Genomic DNA, 17,053 nt, shown 5'->3' with positions numbered 1-17,053 from the left:
GACACCGAACCCACTGACGTTACCCTCCCGATGGGTCCAGACACCGAACCCACTGACGTCACCCTCCCGACGGGTACAGACACCGAACTCTTTGATGTCACCCTCCCGACGGGTCCAGACACCGCACCCACTGACTTCAACCTCCCGACGAGTCCAGGCACCGCCCCCACTGATGACCAACCTGACGAAGCAGGGGCAACGACGCCCTCCCGTAGCCATCCCGCTACTATCCCTCCCGACACGGGCGAGACCACACCCATCATTAGTCACCCGGACGACGAGACATACGTGCCGGAGGCGGACGAGGAGGACAAGCCGTGGTGGCCACTAGACCTTAATCTGAGCATGTCAACGTTCCGAGTAGTTATTGAGGAACCGGCGGCCGAATCAGGGGGCGAGGAGATAGCGGATAGGAGGTATCCACGCTGGAGGCGGCGTCTAGTACGACCCACATGCTGTACGGGAGAGCCGTCGCCAGTGGGGAGAAGAGACGGGGCAGCTGGCCCACTAGCTAGGGCAGTCAGGAGCACGGGGAACCTAGACAAGCAGGCCGACACAGGGACGGTCTGACCCCAGAGGGACCGGCGGGCCCCTTCGCACCTGAATGACTACATCACCAGCAACCAGGCCGACAGGGAGGCAAATAGCAACAGGGAGGCCGGGGTCCCCACTCGTGCCCACCTGCCCGAAACTGAGCCCCCAGGTCCCCGCGGCCGTCTAGGCCGCACTCGCCATGCCCCAACCCACCTCCGGGACTACTTTTTGGGGACAATCACGTCACTCACCGGGGGCACACAGCCAGGAGCTCCCAGCATCCACAAGGGGGGGGGGGACCGCCCGAGGGACCCAACACCGCCCGGGACACGGTACAGCCCACCACAAGGGGGGCCCCTATTCACCTGGAGGGACCACAACTCACCCCAGTACAATACTCACCGCTTAATCAGACCCGTGTGCGAACCAGTGCAACGTCAGAGTGCTGCGATCCACCGTGTGTAGAGGTGTTGAGGCACAGAACGGCCTCGTCGAGGGGGGGGAATTTGACGCCGCCGTCAGTGCTCCCTCTGAGAGCACAGGCCGTTATGTGTCCTCAACACCTGATCAGTGCCGCGCCTCGAACGCGCCCGTGCGTGCAACGTAGTGCAGTGACCCGAACGGCGTGACGTCAGTCACGGCGCCCTACGTGTGCAAAGCGCCAGGCCGGGTGTGGCACTGCGCAACTAAATAATTTGTTCATGCATTTGATAAAACAAACAAAAACAAATACTTGTAAAATAACTAATAATTAATGTTAATTCAATAATCATTTTGTAAACTGGGATCATTCACAAAACTGGCCGAAATCATCTTCCTGCGCTCTGCTGTTTCCCGCGGAATTTCCCCCTTCCCTGGCCCTGGTGGCCAGGGAGGCTAGTCAGTCGTCATCGGTGACTTGCTAGGGCCGGCAGCCTCGCGCACGGGAAGCACTCGCCTCTCGCGCCAATTCATCATTAACTGCAATAGGTTATTATAGTCAAACCGTTTCAACAGCTTCCCGGTCGGCCCTAACCGGCCGTATGAGATTTCGTACGGTCTTTAAATATAATGTGTGGCTCGCCACCGAGCCTTTCTTGTGATATGTAAGTTAAATAGGCGACCCGCCGTGGCGCCTGCGCCTCACGCTATCAAAGCCCCGACGGGGAATTAGTTATTCGCCTACGCGGGGCGGCACTGAGCCAAACGCGAGAATAAGTTTACGGACGAGTCATCAACTGGGACATGCGACGGTCACGGACGTGATATCCCGCCGGATTCCGCCGTGCCCGCGCCCAGCATAACGTGGCCCTCGCCACCACGCGGAGTAGCCGCCATTGTGTAACCACCTGTGTGGGACACCCGGACTTGGTCCGAACCCGGGACTAGCCCTCGTGACTTTAGTGTATTGTTTCTGTGTTAGTGACTTTGTGTAACCCGCCGTAAGCGTACTTCATATCACGCCCCGCCCAGACTCTCGGGTGCAGAACCAGGCTTGCCGCTCACCTGTGCATTCATCTCACCTCTCGCCGGGTAACTGCCCCTCTTAATGTACTTGCCGCCGGGCCACTGAGCGGCCGTAACGAGAACCGCCAAGAGAGGGTGGTGTAGGTGGAGCATAGTTCGACGATGAAGCGGCCAGTCACGTGAGCGTGTCAAGTGTAATGTGTGCGACGGAATAAACCAGTTAAAATTACGTGTGTGTTTTTACTAATACGGCGTCCTGGGAGGCCATAACAGCCCGGGGAGCCCTTTGCCGACGCGTCCCTGCCTGCAGCCACGAGGCCAGGAACCCCGCCCTTGAGATCAAAATTAATCAAAACATTTCTAATTCACGTAAATTGCAATCAGGCAGCGGGGACGGCATCAAATTAAACCAGAAAATAACATTTGAAACTATACTTATCTTATTTTTACATATTTTAATAATGTAATTTTCGTGAAAAGGGGTGAGTGGTGATGAGAATTTTTCAGCACCGGATATCCCCTGACCTCGCTATGCCACCAAGTTAGACCTTGAGTCACTAGGTGGAATCAGGCACATTGTTTATCCACAACTTGAAGCACCGCCTCATGAGGTGATAGTGCTACCACTTGAGTACCCACACCACTGCAAAGCACCTCTTCTTGTTAAGGTAAGAGCATTGTTTCAATGCTTCTCTTCACTGTCCCCTGACTGGTAGAGCTCAAAATGCATTCTATTCTGGCTAGCGTTGGTCTGCACGTAGATGTGATCGTCAGATCATAGTCGTGAAAGTGTGTAGCACTGACGTAACTGGCACTTGATGTTGAGAGCCTGTTGAGTGGCTTCCACCCTCTGGAACTTTATTCGGATGACAACAGCTGGGTCATGGAGGCTGCGATGGTATTGAAGTCAGGAATGAAGGACCTGAGCCAGTTGAGCAGGCCCATTAGTATCCGCAGTTGCTTCTGTGTACTTGGGGTCTGTTTCTCTTCTATGATTATAGCTGCTCTCGGTGTTCACAATATGGCCCAGGTTTAAGTTCCTCCACCCTGATGTGGTAATTGCGCTAAATGCATGTGAGATCATATGTGGTTGAGGACAAAAGCAAGATGGTGTGCACGGGCCTTCTACATCTGTACCAAATTATACCGTCCCGATAGGCCTTGAAAATTTACAGACTTGCCAATTTACTCATCCAGGGCCTGTGGCAGTCATGGTATTGTTACGAATGCGAGAGACCAGACCACGATTCCAGGTTCGGAGCTGGCTGGTGGTCCTGCACGACCACTGGCATCACACATATTTTTACTGTATTAACTCCTATTCTGTTTAAGGAGTGAACTCCACATGGAGAATAAAATGTCACTTCATTTTTCTCTAACAGTCTTGATTTCACTCATTTGACTTTTCCACACATGTTTGATCCTCCATCGTACCCTTGAGTCCTGCAGTCCTCAACAGGGATATTATATTCTGCTAAGAAAGTTAAAGAATTTCACAAACCTTTCTTTTATTTCATATTGCTTAGATTTTTTATTTTGAATGACATAAATACATCAGGCATTGCATCAACAATTAGCCCATAATAAATTGCTCTTGCCTGTCTTCAAGTAAAACTTTTAAACCTTTTTACTGCAAAGTGAAATTAACTCATTCTGACTCATTCCAGACAAGTAGTGGTCTTGCCCTCTCATGTTTTTTCCTTGCAATTGCAGATTTTAAACCTTAGCCATGTGTTCCCTTGTGATTTCATCGTATTTTACTATTGACGACAAAGTTGCAAGAAAGTTTTCCATTATTTGCATCACCAATTCATACATTATCCCCTTGGAATAGCAATGCCCATCATGCTAGAAAGAGTATAATGTCTAAAATTCGTTGTAAAATTGCTTTCCACTTTTGTGCTTCGTTCAAAATTTGTTTTTGAAGACCACTGCCAGTACCTTTTGAATTAATTGATTGTTGGAGGGATTTTCATTGACATTGACTTACGATGGTCATTGATGTTTTCATGCTCTGGAAGTTTATTATACAACATTTTCCATGTAAATTGAGCCGGAGAAAATTTTATGATTGCAAATTTGCTTCTTTTTGGACAATTAGCAAAATGATTACAGGAAATGCATGCAATGAAATATATGTTTTGAAGAGCTCCAAATTAACCATTCTCTGGGGTACTTTTCTTGATTGTTTGCAGATTTAGAATAGAGAAGAAAGCTAGAAAACATTTTTCCTGTTTTGTCTTTATGGAATGTTTTAGCCTGACTACATAATTGTTCAAATTTGATATTATTTTGAAAGACAATATTCTGGCGATTAGTATCATTAATTATTTCTGGCCATGTGCCTGGGTCAGTAAAATGAAAAATTGATTTATAGTTGAAATGTTGTTTTTGTAATTACTACCCTTATTGATATAATCTACAACATGTAATTTTTCTGCCTGCACCTCAGAGGAAGTCTTGTCTGTATTGTCATCAGTTTCAACCTGGACACCATCTCAGTATCATCAGTAGTATTACAAGTAAGTAAACTGTCACTTTTAACACTCCCATCATCATCAGCACAAAGATAATGGTTATAGCTGCCATCATTCTTTTTAAAAAGAACTTTGTAATATTCTGCCAGCCTACAGCCCCTTTTGCATCTTTAATGTCTTTTAACTTTCATTTTTGCACCCCAGATTTGTGCTTGAAATTACTCGTAGACATAATGACATGGTAAAGCCACCATTAACTGTTTAAAAACAATTACATGCACAAACTGTCATACGGCAACACACTACTCGGTACCAAGCACCTGCGAGGGATGTTGATTCACTGACGGGACACGGGATATATTGGTAGAGAGGAGCAAACGTGGGGGTGAAGCGCACCCGGACAGCCGCACAAAGAGGAGCGTGAAGGATTATGGAGGGGAGCGGCACGGGCGAGGATGCTCGTTGCATGGAGAGGAGGAGGGGTGGCGCGGACTGTGACGCGCTCTCCCGGGTGGTTCCTTTGTCGCTGCTCCTTTGTGCGCCGACTTTCACCGCGCGCGTCCAAAATGGCCGTCTTCTGTCCCCTTTGTCCGATCTTGGTGCGTTTTTCGTAATTTTTGGCTGTAGTTATGCCCAACGCAAGGGCGCCATTTGCCGTCACCCGACCTCTGTGAAAGTCCCAGGGGGTACCTGACGGGCGCTACGGGCGTCGAGATGCTGTTGTTGTCCGGAGGGGCGCCAGGCTAGCGGACTGCTAGGCCGTTGATGTCGGGTCGTGGGTACTCTGCCCCCGCATGCCCCGCCAGGTACACGGCTTGGAATCTAACCTGAATGGTTTTCTCTTGGCTGTGAAGGCCGCTCGGCCGTGTGGAGGACGGAAGACTACGGAAATGATTGTACACAAGTCTGTGAGAATTATGTTTAATTTAAGAGCTTCATTTGGGGTCCGCGGGGGTACACAGTACGCTCTACACGTTCGCTCTGTGGTTCAGTTCCGCTACAAAAATTACCACCAACATTTGGCAGCGTCTAGCGGTTACACAATTACAGTCACAAAATGATCAAAAACAAAAAAAACACAACACTACGCGACACTGAAATGACTATCGCGGCAGTCTCGCGGGACGTGGGTCGATGCTCGCTGGAGACGGCCAGCACCGTAAGTTCCGTGATCCGATACGCAGCACGGCATCACAATGAAGATGGTCGGGATAGGCCCGGTTCCGCAAAATACGTGCCGAGTCGACGTGGGCAGCGATGAATTATTAAAAGGATTTTGTTATGAAGGTATTGTGCAGAATAAAAATGAATCAGTGAAACTAACTTGAATGCTGCCCACGGACACACGTCTGTTCCCAGTGCGGAGTGGTTGGAGACTGCCGAAAGATGGCCGTTTATGATAACTTAATTTGTTATATGATGAGAAAAAAACATACTCCAGGTGCTTGATTAAAACTTTGCACCTGGCAAATAGTTGCCTAAGCCTTAACAGTTGTTTTAATTGATTTACTAATTTAAAAAGCGGCACCAAGTTGGCGACTGTAAATTGAACTTTAAATTGTCTCAACGTGCACTGTTTGGTTTTGAATTCCCTTAGTTTGGCTAGACCACTATCACAGGCCAATTAATCAAGGCCAGTAGCCGCTGTGGCTAGTAACGAGGTTTGCTTTCTGTTCTGTGTGTGCCGCGCAAGCACGGAGCCTCTACGACGCACTTGCTCACTGCTTGTGATTAATTAACTTTGTCTTAATGCCTTGTTTGGGAATTGTTTTCCGTAGTCGATGTTAGATTTATTATATTCATTGTCGGATACAAAGAATTTCCACATACACTTCCAAACAAAACACACCAGCATAACCAACTGTTCCATAAAAAAAACGTCAACAGTATATACAACTTTACCAAAAATAATTCCACATCTTAACACTCCCTCTCAATTACAAGTCTTATCTATTCAGTAATGAATGACTATAAAACAGACTTGTAATTGGATTATGTATTATTTATCTTCAAGCACAGTTTGTTCCTAACCGCACAGAACTTGGTTGGTCTCAGTGGCTTGGTAAACATATCTGCAATATTTGAATTTGAATCTACATACACAACATTCAAAACCTTCTTAGCAACAATGTCCTTAATGAAATGAAATTTGATGTCAATATGTTTTGACCTTTTAGTGTTTTCATAGTTTCGCATCATATGTATTGCCCCTTGGTTATCTACAAGCAAATGACCTTTTATGTCGTTTTCATGACCGACAAACTCGGACAAGAGTCCCTTTAAGTAGAGGAGTTCAGCAGCTGCTGTACTTCCTGCTGCATATTCTGCTTCAGCCGAGCTCAACGCTACTGCCTGCTGTTTTTTTGCACTCCAGGACACTAGATTTCCGCAGTGAAACGAAGCCATCCCACTCATGCTCTTTCGATCCATCCTGTCACCTCCCCAATCTGCATCTGCATAGACTATAACCTTGTTATGCTCTTCTGGATGTTTTCCGTACACCAAGCTGATATCCATTGATCCTTTTAAGTAGCGAAGCACCCTCTTTGCAGCATTCCATACAGGTCTTGTTGGACAGTCCACAAACCGGCTTAGATATGATGTTGCGAATGTTATGTCTGGTCTGGTGGTTTGGGAGAGGTATGTTAAGCTACCTACCAGTTCTCTGAATGGAACATTTACAACTACAGTTGTGTCTCTGACTTCAATTCTTTCTTCTATTGGCGTAGGACAGGTCTTGCATTCTTCAATATTAAATCTCTCTAGCATCTTCTTGATAAGTTTACGCTGACACAATTCAACTCTGGTACCGACCCACTTTAATTCTGTTCCTACAAAACATTGCATACTCCCCACGTCTTTTGCACCAAACTCGTCTATGAGCCGTTTTGCCAGTCCTTCTGTTGTTGATCCCTCACCTATGAGTAGAATGTCGTCTACCCATATTACCAACCATACACTCTTTCCAATATATAAACACACATCTACTTTGGATCTCCTTAAACTATTCTCTTCTGTAAACTGATTAAATCTCTGGTTCCAACAACGCAGTGCTTCTTTAAGTCCGTATAGGGCACGTTGGAGTTTCAGTACCTTACTTTCTCCTTCTACTCCCTCTGGTTGTACGATACACACATCTTCATCGAGCGTACCATTTAGGAATGCAGTTGGTATATCCATTTGTTTAACTGTCCAATTCTTCTGTAGAGCGTACGAAATTGCAAGTCTAATTGTAGGCATTTTTGCAACTGGTGCATACAAAAGTCCTTTGCTGTCTCCCTCTCAGTCCCTTTGGAAACCTTTTGCCACTAGTCTAGCCTTCTTTGTTCCGTCTGGTTTTGTAGTGAAAACCCATCTTGTCTCGATTGGATTAACGTTTACTGGTAGCTCTGCTTCGACCCAAGTCTGGAACTTTTTATGTACATCCAATTCTTTCTCTATTGCCTTTCTCCACTCATCACTCCTGTGCACTGCTTCATCATAACTCTGAGGATCACTGTCTGACATCAAGCAGTATGCCACATATAGTTCATAGTTTTCTAGATGTTTAGGTTTCCTCACTTTCCTCTTCAATTCCAATGTTGGTTCTTCTTTCTCTTCAAACCCTCGGAACATTTCGTTTTCTACTTCATCTGATGTTGTCTCTTGGTTACTGCACATATTCTTCTTTTTTACGTTCTCTTCATCTAACTCAAATGTTGGGTATCTGATTTTTGCTCATCTTTGAATACTATGTCGGTTTCATCAAAGGTCACATCTCTTGATATGTGTATCTTATTTACTTCCTGGTCCCACACTCTGTACCCATTAGGCGCATATCCTACCATTCTGCTTGGAGTAGCCTTGGTATCCAATTTATCTATTTTTGGCAGTTTGATCATCCAGGCTTTGGCTCCGAAGACCTTCAGTTTTGACAGATCATTTTTACCCAAGTATATGTCTGCTGGAATATTTCCTCCTAGAGCAGCTGTGGGTGACCGATTCAGCTGATACGCAGCTGTGCGAATCGCTTCACCCCACAAGAGCTTTGGCAATCCTGTTTCAGCAAACATAATCCTAACCTTATCCATCAAGGTCCTGTTCATTCTTTCACTAGTGCCGTTCATCTGTGGTGAGTACGGTGCGGTATATTCTAATGTAACACCCTTCTCAGCACAGAATGCCTTCAGTTTCCCAGACATAAATTCTCCTCCATTGTCACATCTCACTCTAGCAGTGCAGTTTGTTCCAAAGCGAGATTCTAGGTGTCTAACGTAACTTATCACATTTTCTGCAGCTTCTGCCTTTGTCTTGAGTAAATAAACTACACAAAAATGTGAGAAATCGTCAGTTATGGTCTGATAATACTGTTCACCGTTTATAGTTTGTGTGGACATTGGCCCTCCAATATCTGTGTGCAGAAGCTCTCCAATGTGGGAGGATTTTGGTGAAAAGCTCTTATGGAAAGGTTGTCTATTAGCTTTTCCTTGCCTACATGCATCACAAACCTTACTTGATGTGGGTAATCCCATTTGTTTCAAACCCTTATGGTTTAAATGTCCAAGTCTCTTATGCCACAAATCACCTTCCTCTGCTACTGAGCACACACCCTCTATGGGCCTACACGGTGAGAACTTAGCAACATATAGTTTTCCAAGTGTACCACACTCCAATATCAGCCCATTGTTGTCCATTATCTCTGCCCTATTAGCCTTGAAAATTACTTGCTTACCAGAACATACCAACTTCTTGACAGACAATAGATTTAGCTTAAGGTTGGGTACAATGAGTGCTTCTAATTTTATTTTCTGTTCATCATTCTGGAGCCTAACTATCCCTTTCTGTTTTGCTATTAACTCTTCACCATTTGCCACCCTTATTCTGACAGGTATCTCCAGGTCTTCCACATCTGTCATAAAGTATTTTATATCACAAGTGACCAAATGGTCTGTGCACCCAGAGTCAAGAACAAACCTTATCTCTTGTAGCTCACCTCCTTGACCAACACACACTGACTCTTCTGTTCCTGCAGTTGCGATAAATGTAACCTCACTTTGGTCATTGCAGGTGTAACTTGAGTTATATCCATATCCAGAAGCACGAAAGTTTTTTTTTGCCTTGCCCTCTCGAGCTCCTGCCAGACCAGTCATTGTTCCCTTCTCTACCTGAGCGATTATTTCTTACCTTAGGACAGTCTGCAATCAGATGCCTAGGGTCACCACACCCATAACATTTTCTTGTTGGTCTGTTTCCTGCAACAAATGAAGTGTTTTCCACACACTCCACATCTGTTTGTATGTGATTTTGTTTCAATTCTGCATCCAAAAGTCTTGACTTGACAAAGTCCAAGGTTAGATCTGTGTCTAATGTTTCTAACACTGTGATTATGTTGTCATAGCGTTCAGGTAGGGTTAGGAGCAAATGGTAAACTTTATCATCCTGTTCCATTTTCGATCCCATTGCCTCGAGATCGTATACCAGGTCATCAAATTTATTGAAGTGTTCCTGTAAAGTTGTTGTGCACTTCAGAATCAGTAGTTTCTTTCGCACTAGTAACTTCGAAATCGCACTCTTCCTTTCAAAAACACTGCTCAAAGCTTTGAGCATATCCCTAGCCGACACTGCTTCCCGCACATATTCTATGTGGCGATCTGTAATACAATTGATAATAATGTTTCTTGCTTTCCTATCTTCTAATTTCGCCTTTTTCAACTCTTCTCCTGTCAAATCTTCTAGCTTCTCTCTTCCATCCACGACCCGTCGAACCTCTTTTTCGTCTAGTAGCAGCAACACACGAAATTTCCAATTTTTAAAGTTTGTATCTGATAATTGTGGATACTGTGTCGACAAACTCGTAGCCATGATTGCACAAATCAAACTTGCCAAGATTATCTTGCTACCATGGTACACTATTTCATTCCTGTATGTTACTATCTCGTTATTTCACTGTACACATATTTGCCTGAACACAGTGGCACTTCTTCTGGGCCCATAACCTGTTAGATGTATTATATTCATTGTCGGATACAAAGAATTTCCACATACACTTCCAAACACAACACACCAGCATAACCAACTGTTCCATAAAAAAAACATCAACAGTATATACAACTTTACCAAAGATAATTCCACATCTTAACAGTCGAGCCCCCGGGGTTTCGTGTCCTGATGTTTAATTCAGTTAATTGAGGTCATGCCCGGGGCGCTCGCTTGACTCATTCTGGCTGGGCTAGGGGTGCGCTCTGAAAACGGGATACGGTACTGGCGGTGCGGAGCACGGGCTTAACGGCCATGGTCGGTACGACGTCAGATTATGTAACAGACTTTATGAAATTTCTGTTGACATACAAAAAAAAGCCAGGACCATCTGGAGTTATTTTTCAGTGCAGTAAGGAGTCATGGGGGCCATAACAACAATCCAACTGCGAAACAGTTTCAAGCAGCTTTCAAGCGCATGCTAGTGCACAAATAGGTACCACCACATCTTCCAAATGCCAAGCTATTGATTCTACCACTATTTTGAATGCAAGCAGTGGGAAAAGGAATATTAGTGATCCCTTTCTCAACATAACACTGTAGTGTTACTGTTGCTGTGGAAAGTGTTGAACATGACCACAGCTACAATGCACCAGTGAGTTCTATCAGACTGAGTGAATATGTAGATGATGTAGTGGGGTACATTGCTGACTTTGTTGTCAGGAAGTTGTAGAAAGAGATTAATTTTGACAATTGTTGTAGTGCACTAGTTTCAGAGGAAACGGGTTTAGGCTTCTGAACAGGAAGAATATTGGTCAATCGGTGAAACCTGCTGAAGATGTAAAGTTATGCAGTTTGGCTGAAAAGTACTGTAGGATTGAGCTCTCAAATTTGGCTTTGCATAAAGTTTGTTTGAACACTGTCTTGTGTAAAATAATGAGAGGCCTCGATCCATCTCTGTTCCCTGTGCTAGATGAACATATACTGTATCAGCAACCCTTACATAACCATAAGATACTTCTTTTAAAGTCCATACTTACCAGATACATAAAAATTAGATTGTATCACACAGGAAAACAATATTCAGATCACTTGCACCAGGAGAGAGTTAAGAGTGTGTGCACCAAGTTAGTGCTGTTTAAAAATCAGTAAACCTGTGTGGGTAAGCATTTATTTGGTGCATATTCAGAACCATAATGAAAGTAATGCATCAAGGGATGCAGTGGTAATTTTAATTATGTGAAACCCCGAAGTCATGCATTTTGTAGCACTAACACTAAATAGTTAATGCTACTGAGAAATGCTTTGAACATTCACAAAAAATTTTCCGTGCAATATATGGTTTTAGATTGAGTACCTATTATACAGCCCAGATCTCAGTGTCATATTATAACCTAACGAAATACCTATATATTTTTAGAGACATTTCATAAAAGTACAATTAGTTACCTAGTTAATATTCTTTAATTTTAGCAACATTTTTGTATATATCATCCCACCTCAACATGCCGAACGAGACGCTATCGTAAAATTATTGTAATTTTAAAACTTCATTATGCCAAAACTGAGTTAACATTTTAGGTTTTCAAGTTTCTAATTATTCTAGAATTGAACAAAACACGCAATACAATAGTATTAAAGTAATTAAAAAAAACACATTCTAAAAAAATGTATGCTGTGAGAAGGACGAATACTAACACTTCGCATTATGCTCCAAAATACGCCGTACATCAGTAAAATTATATAAATAAACCACAGGAATATTTAAAGCACCTTTATTGACGTGTAAGTCATTTAATTATCATCATACCTTACAGCAAATACACGCATATGTATTCTAATTAATTCAGAAACATGTTTCGTATCATGAATTGCCATTATGCTGTAAACAATAACAAACCCGAGTAGCCCACAATCAGCTGTTTAATGTTGACCTCAAGGCGGTTGTGTGGAAGTGGAGGGAATAGATGAAGCAGGGTCTATGATATTTATATGTCGTTGGTTTTCCCATAAGAGATAGACCGCCATGAGTAGCACTAAAAAAAATGGCCTGCTTAGGGCCGGTTTTATGACCCCCGACTAAATCCTAAGGTTAGCTAGCACTCAGGTTAGGCTAGCCTCCGGTTAACGAACGAGGGGTGTATTATGACCCATACTTAGCCTGCGGTTGGCTAACCGGAACCTGACGAAGCGTGTGGTGTAATAATGGGTGTGTTGTAGTGATGGGTCGTTCGTGAACGATTCATTCAAAAAGAACGAATCTTTGAGAGAACGAAATCTTGCGATTCGTTAGCGATGTAAAGAACCGGCTCTTTGAGAGCCTGTACCTTGAAAGATTCGGAAGAACGAAAACGCGGAGAGAACGAGAGAACGAGATGAGAGAACCGGCCATGCGCCCGGTCTGATTCGTTCGTGAAATGATTCATGACGTCAGGAGTCTGAAGAATTAGTAATCACAGCGTGCGCATGTTCACAAGAGCAAACGATAACTAATCAAATAAAATAGTGTAACATGAAAAGTATCTATACCTGAAAATGTCAACTGTTAAGTAGTGGTTTAAAATTGCTTTTTCACATTCACATACACAAATTTGGAAAAAAAAACGTATGAATTAAAAATAACAGGGAAAGTAACTACAAATGTTCACACTTACCATTTTTGGGTTAATTAATGTACTTCATTTGTTTCTCTTCATACTGAATCGCAGTAGTAGTATTAAATTTTTGTCTTTTTTTCTCTAAATGTGTTGGTCTACATGTAAACACTTTACTGTCACTAGAGTGTAAATAGCCTATATATTAATATTTGTAACTTAAAAAGTAATAAAATATTAATAATCTTGTTTCATATACGCAACTGTGATTCATTGGCTACGGAAAGAAATGTTCAAATTCAAATACAAAAACACGTACCTAATACTCTAAAGGATGAACGAGTTACGACACCTGATAAAAGAGCCAGATCCCATACACAGAAAAGAACGAATTGACCGAGATGAACGAATAGTTCTGAACGAATCATTTCACGGAACTGATCCAAAAGAACCGATTCGGTCAAAAGAACCGTTCTGCCCATCACTAGTGTGTTGGTAATTAAATAAACCAGAATTTGGTAACTTTGTTGCAAGACAGTTTTTTTTTCTGGTAGAATATTAGTCAGCTGTTTGTTTGTATTATGAATCGTAATGTGTACAGCTGCAGAAAAGAAATATGCCGCGATCTTTATCTTGTAACGTATATTTAATTCAATTAAACAAAAATAACTTTGATGTTAAACTTTCTTTGAATTAAAAAATAAAATAACAATTTAAGATTCAAAACCGTGTGTTTTTATCTTTACTCTTGTATTTAAACTCATTATTTTGTTAGGTTATATATTAAGCCAAAACTAACAAAGTAATTCTATACAAACAAATAAATAGGGATAAGACATTTTTGCTAGAGAACGCTTATTTCATTCATAAATTTATTTCATAATCAAATAATATAGACCCTGTTTCGGGAAAATACTTGTCGATTTTCATTTCATTGGTGTAGGTTTCATTTTTGTACTAATAGTTTCGTATCACATATCAAGATTAATCCGATCCTGATGGAATTAGTTTGTGGTATAGGATGCTTCCTGTTTTAATTTAGTAGGTCGAGAGATCCTAGACATATTCACTGGGGAAATAATTATGATTGTAAAATGTATACGAAAGAAATACATTTTTACAAGACCTGACATAATTTGTTTGCATCGTGATATGTTAGGTATGTTGTGTTATGTACAGGATTTTTTAACATTCTAAATTAAAACAGCAAGTATAATGTAAAACAAGACCAACATATAATTGGTCATGCCGATAGGATCAAGGGATGAACTTGGATATGGGAAACAGAATAATTCCAGTGCTGTTTTCATTTTGCACTTGTGTGGCAGGTAGATAATAAGTACCTAAAGATTTGTAAGATAGGGAAGGAATAATTGGGTAACATTTATTTTCACATTCAATTGTATTCATTGAATTAGAACCACGTCTGAAGTCGTATGAAGTGCTGACGCCGACCGCCGGTGCTCCCTCTGGTTCACACAGGCCGTTATGTCACAACAACACCTCGTAAGTGCATCGAACACGCCCGAGCGTGATGTCCGCCGAGTGTGTAAGTGCGCCGCGATGAACACCAAAGCGACGACAGCGCCCGGCCGGGTGTGGAAATGCGCCTAATTAAATATGTAATTATTCTGTTCAAATCAAAAACAACCAATTTAATAACAATTTAAAAGATAATTAATTCAAGGGAAATCATGTCTAATTTTTTTATAATCATATATTGTGTAACATGTCTTTTAAGCCCAAAACTGGCCGGATCTGTTTTCCCGCGCTCCACGCGTTTAGGCACGAGGCCGCAGGGCGGTCTCGAGTTCAGTTACCGTCGGGAGCTCGCAGGGGTCGGACGCTCCGCGAATGCAGAGCCATCAACTTTGCGCTACATCCACATATCAGCAATAGTGTAAGTTTTAAAATCCTTTTACCAGTTCTGCGCCGACCCCACCCAGTCGCACGATATTTCGTGCGACTCGTAACTAATTAATTTTATCCCAACAGGGAACTTTGCATTTTCTACTTAATTTCGTGTCCAGAGATTAAGGACAGCGTAATTGAGTTACGCAGTTTCGGCTTCACAGCCACTTAATTGTTATCATCGAAGACTCTTAGCAACGTGTGTCGAGTTCTTACTCGCTAACTTTCGCCTTCTAACTTTCATCGTCTTGTAATGTGCAATCTAACCGATTAATTTCCAATTAGAAAGTGACTGTAACGTGTATGATTCCAGCGTACCGGGTTATGTACTTTTCGGGACCTCAATTTTTTCGCCACAGGTTAGATTGCAAATAACTTTGGAACGTCCATTTGCATGTGCTGTTTTCCATGTTAACGTAACTGCCTGTAGAAGCTCTTGCAGCACAGGAGATCTGTGGCTATCCGCCGCACCTTTCACATTTATAATCGGCCACTCTTTAAGTCTGTGTACATCACTTTGCAACCTATCCTGGTCGCGCGTACCGTTTACGTAGAGAGATACGTGTGTCGCAGCGGTCAGACAACAGAAGCGGCCAGTACCTGGACCAATAAGTGTATCGGTTCTGAATAAAGTGCAGTGTCGTGTCAAATCGTTTACCAGTTATTTATAAGGCGTCCTGGGTGGCCTGAACAGCCCGGGTAGGTTTCGAACCGCGACGTGCTTCTGCCTGCAGCCACGAGGCCGAACCCCCGTTAAAACCCCTGAGATCTTTTCCAACCTTAATAATTTTTTAAAAATCTTAGACAGGCAGCGGGAGTGGCGTCAGTGCATTTCATTCTTGGCATATTTCCACTGTATTACGAATAAAAATTCGCAGATACAACTTCCACGAAAACACACATTTTATAGGTAGTAATAATAACCCTCATTTTGCAATATTAAAATGCACTAATTTACACATATTCTTAAGCAGGAACATTTAAGTTTATATACATTGCATACGTTTATGTACTTCGTGATCAATTAAAGTCAAATAATAATATACGACTCGACGAGAATCGAAAAGCGTGACTACACTTTTATGTAATTTTTAATAAAACTTTGACGAATACGGCGAAGCATTTTATATTTAGTAATAAATTATTCCATCGCATCCTGCAAATATTCAATAGAATTCCTCAAATAGTCATCGTCACTATCAACTAACCCCGCCTGATACATCGCCATTTTATTTTCTGTCGCTTAGCTCCAAGGTTAAGCAGCTAGCGGCTGGTTCATCCACTCGCTAGGTAGCCGGGACTTTAATTGGAAGTTAGCCGTTAACTGGGAGTCATAAAACCGAAATAAGAGCTAGCCTGCGGTTAACTTTTAGCCGGAGGTTTAGCCGGGGGTCATAAAACTGGCCCTTAGGGACGGTTTTATTACCTCCGGCTAAATCTTAAGGTTAGCTAGCACTCAGGTTAGGCTATCGTCCGGTTAACGAACGAGGGGTGTATTATGACTCATACTTAGCCTGCAGTTGGCTAACCGGAACCTGACGAAGCGTGTGGTGTAATAATGGGTGTGTTGGTAATGAAATAAAAACCAGAATGTAACTTTTGTTGCAAAACAGTTTTTTTTCCTGGTAGAATGTTAGTCAGCTGTTTGTTTGTATTGTGAATCGTAATGTTTACAGCTGCAGAAAAGCAATATGCCGCGAACTTTATCTTGTAAGAGTTATGTAATTAAATTAAACACAAAATACTTCGACGTTAAACTTGCTTTGAATTAAATCATAAAATTACAATTTAAGATCAAAACAGTGTTTTTTCATCTTTACTCTTGTATTTAAACTCATGATTTTGTTAGGTTATATATTAAGGCAAAACTAACGAAATAATTCTATACAAAAAAATAAATAGGGATAAGACATTTTTGCTAGAGAACACATTTCTTTCATAAATTTATTTTATAATCAAATAATATAGATCCTGTTTCGGGAAAATACTTGTCGATTTTCATTTTTGTACTAATAGTTTCGTATCACGTTTCCAAATTAATCCGATCCTGATGGAATGAGTTGTGGTATAGGGTGCTTGCTGTTTTAATTTAGTAGGTCGAGAGATCCTAGACATATTCACTGGTGAAATAATTAT

This window comes from Bacillus rossius, chromosome 1, assembly GCF_032445375.1.
Source record: "Bacillus rossius redtenbacheri isolate Brsri chromosome 1, Brsri_v3, whole genome shotgun sequence".
Lineage (NCBI taxonomy): Eukaryota > Metazoa > Arthropoda > Insecta > Phasmatodea > Bacillidae > Bacillus > Bacillus rossius.
This window is presented reverse-complemented; position numbering follows the sequence as displayed.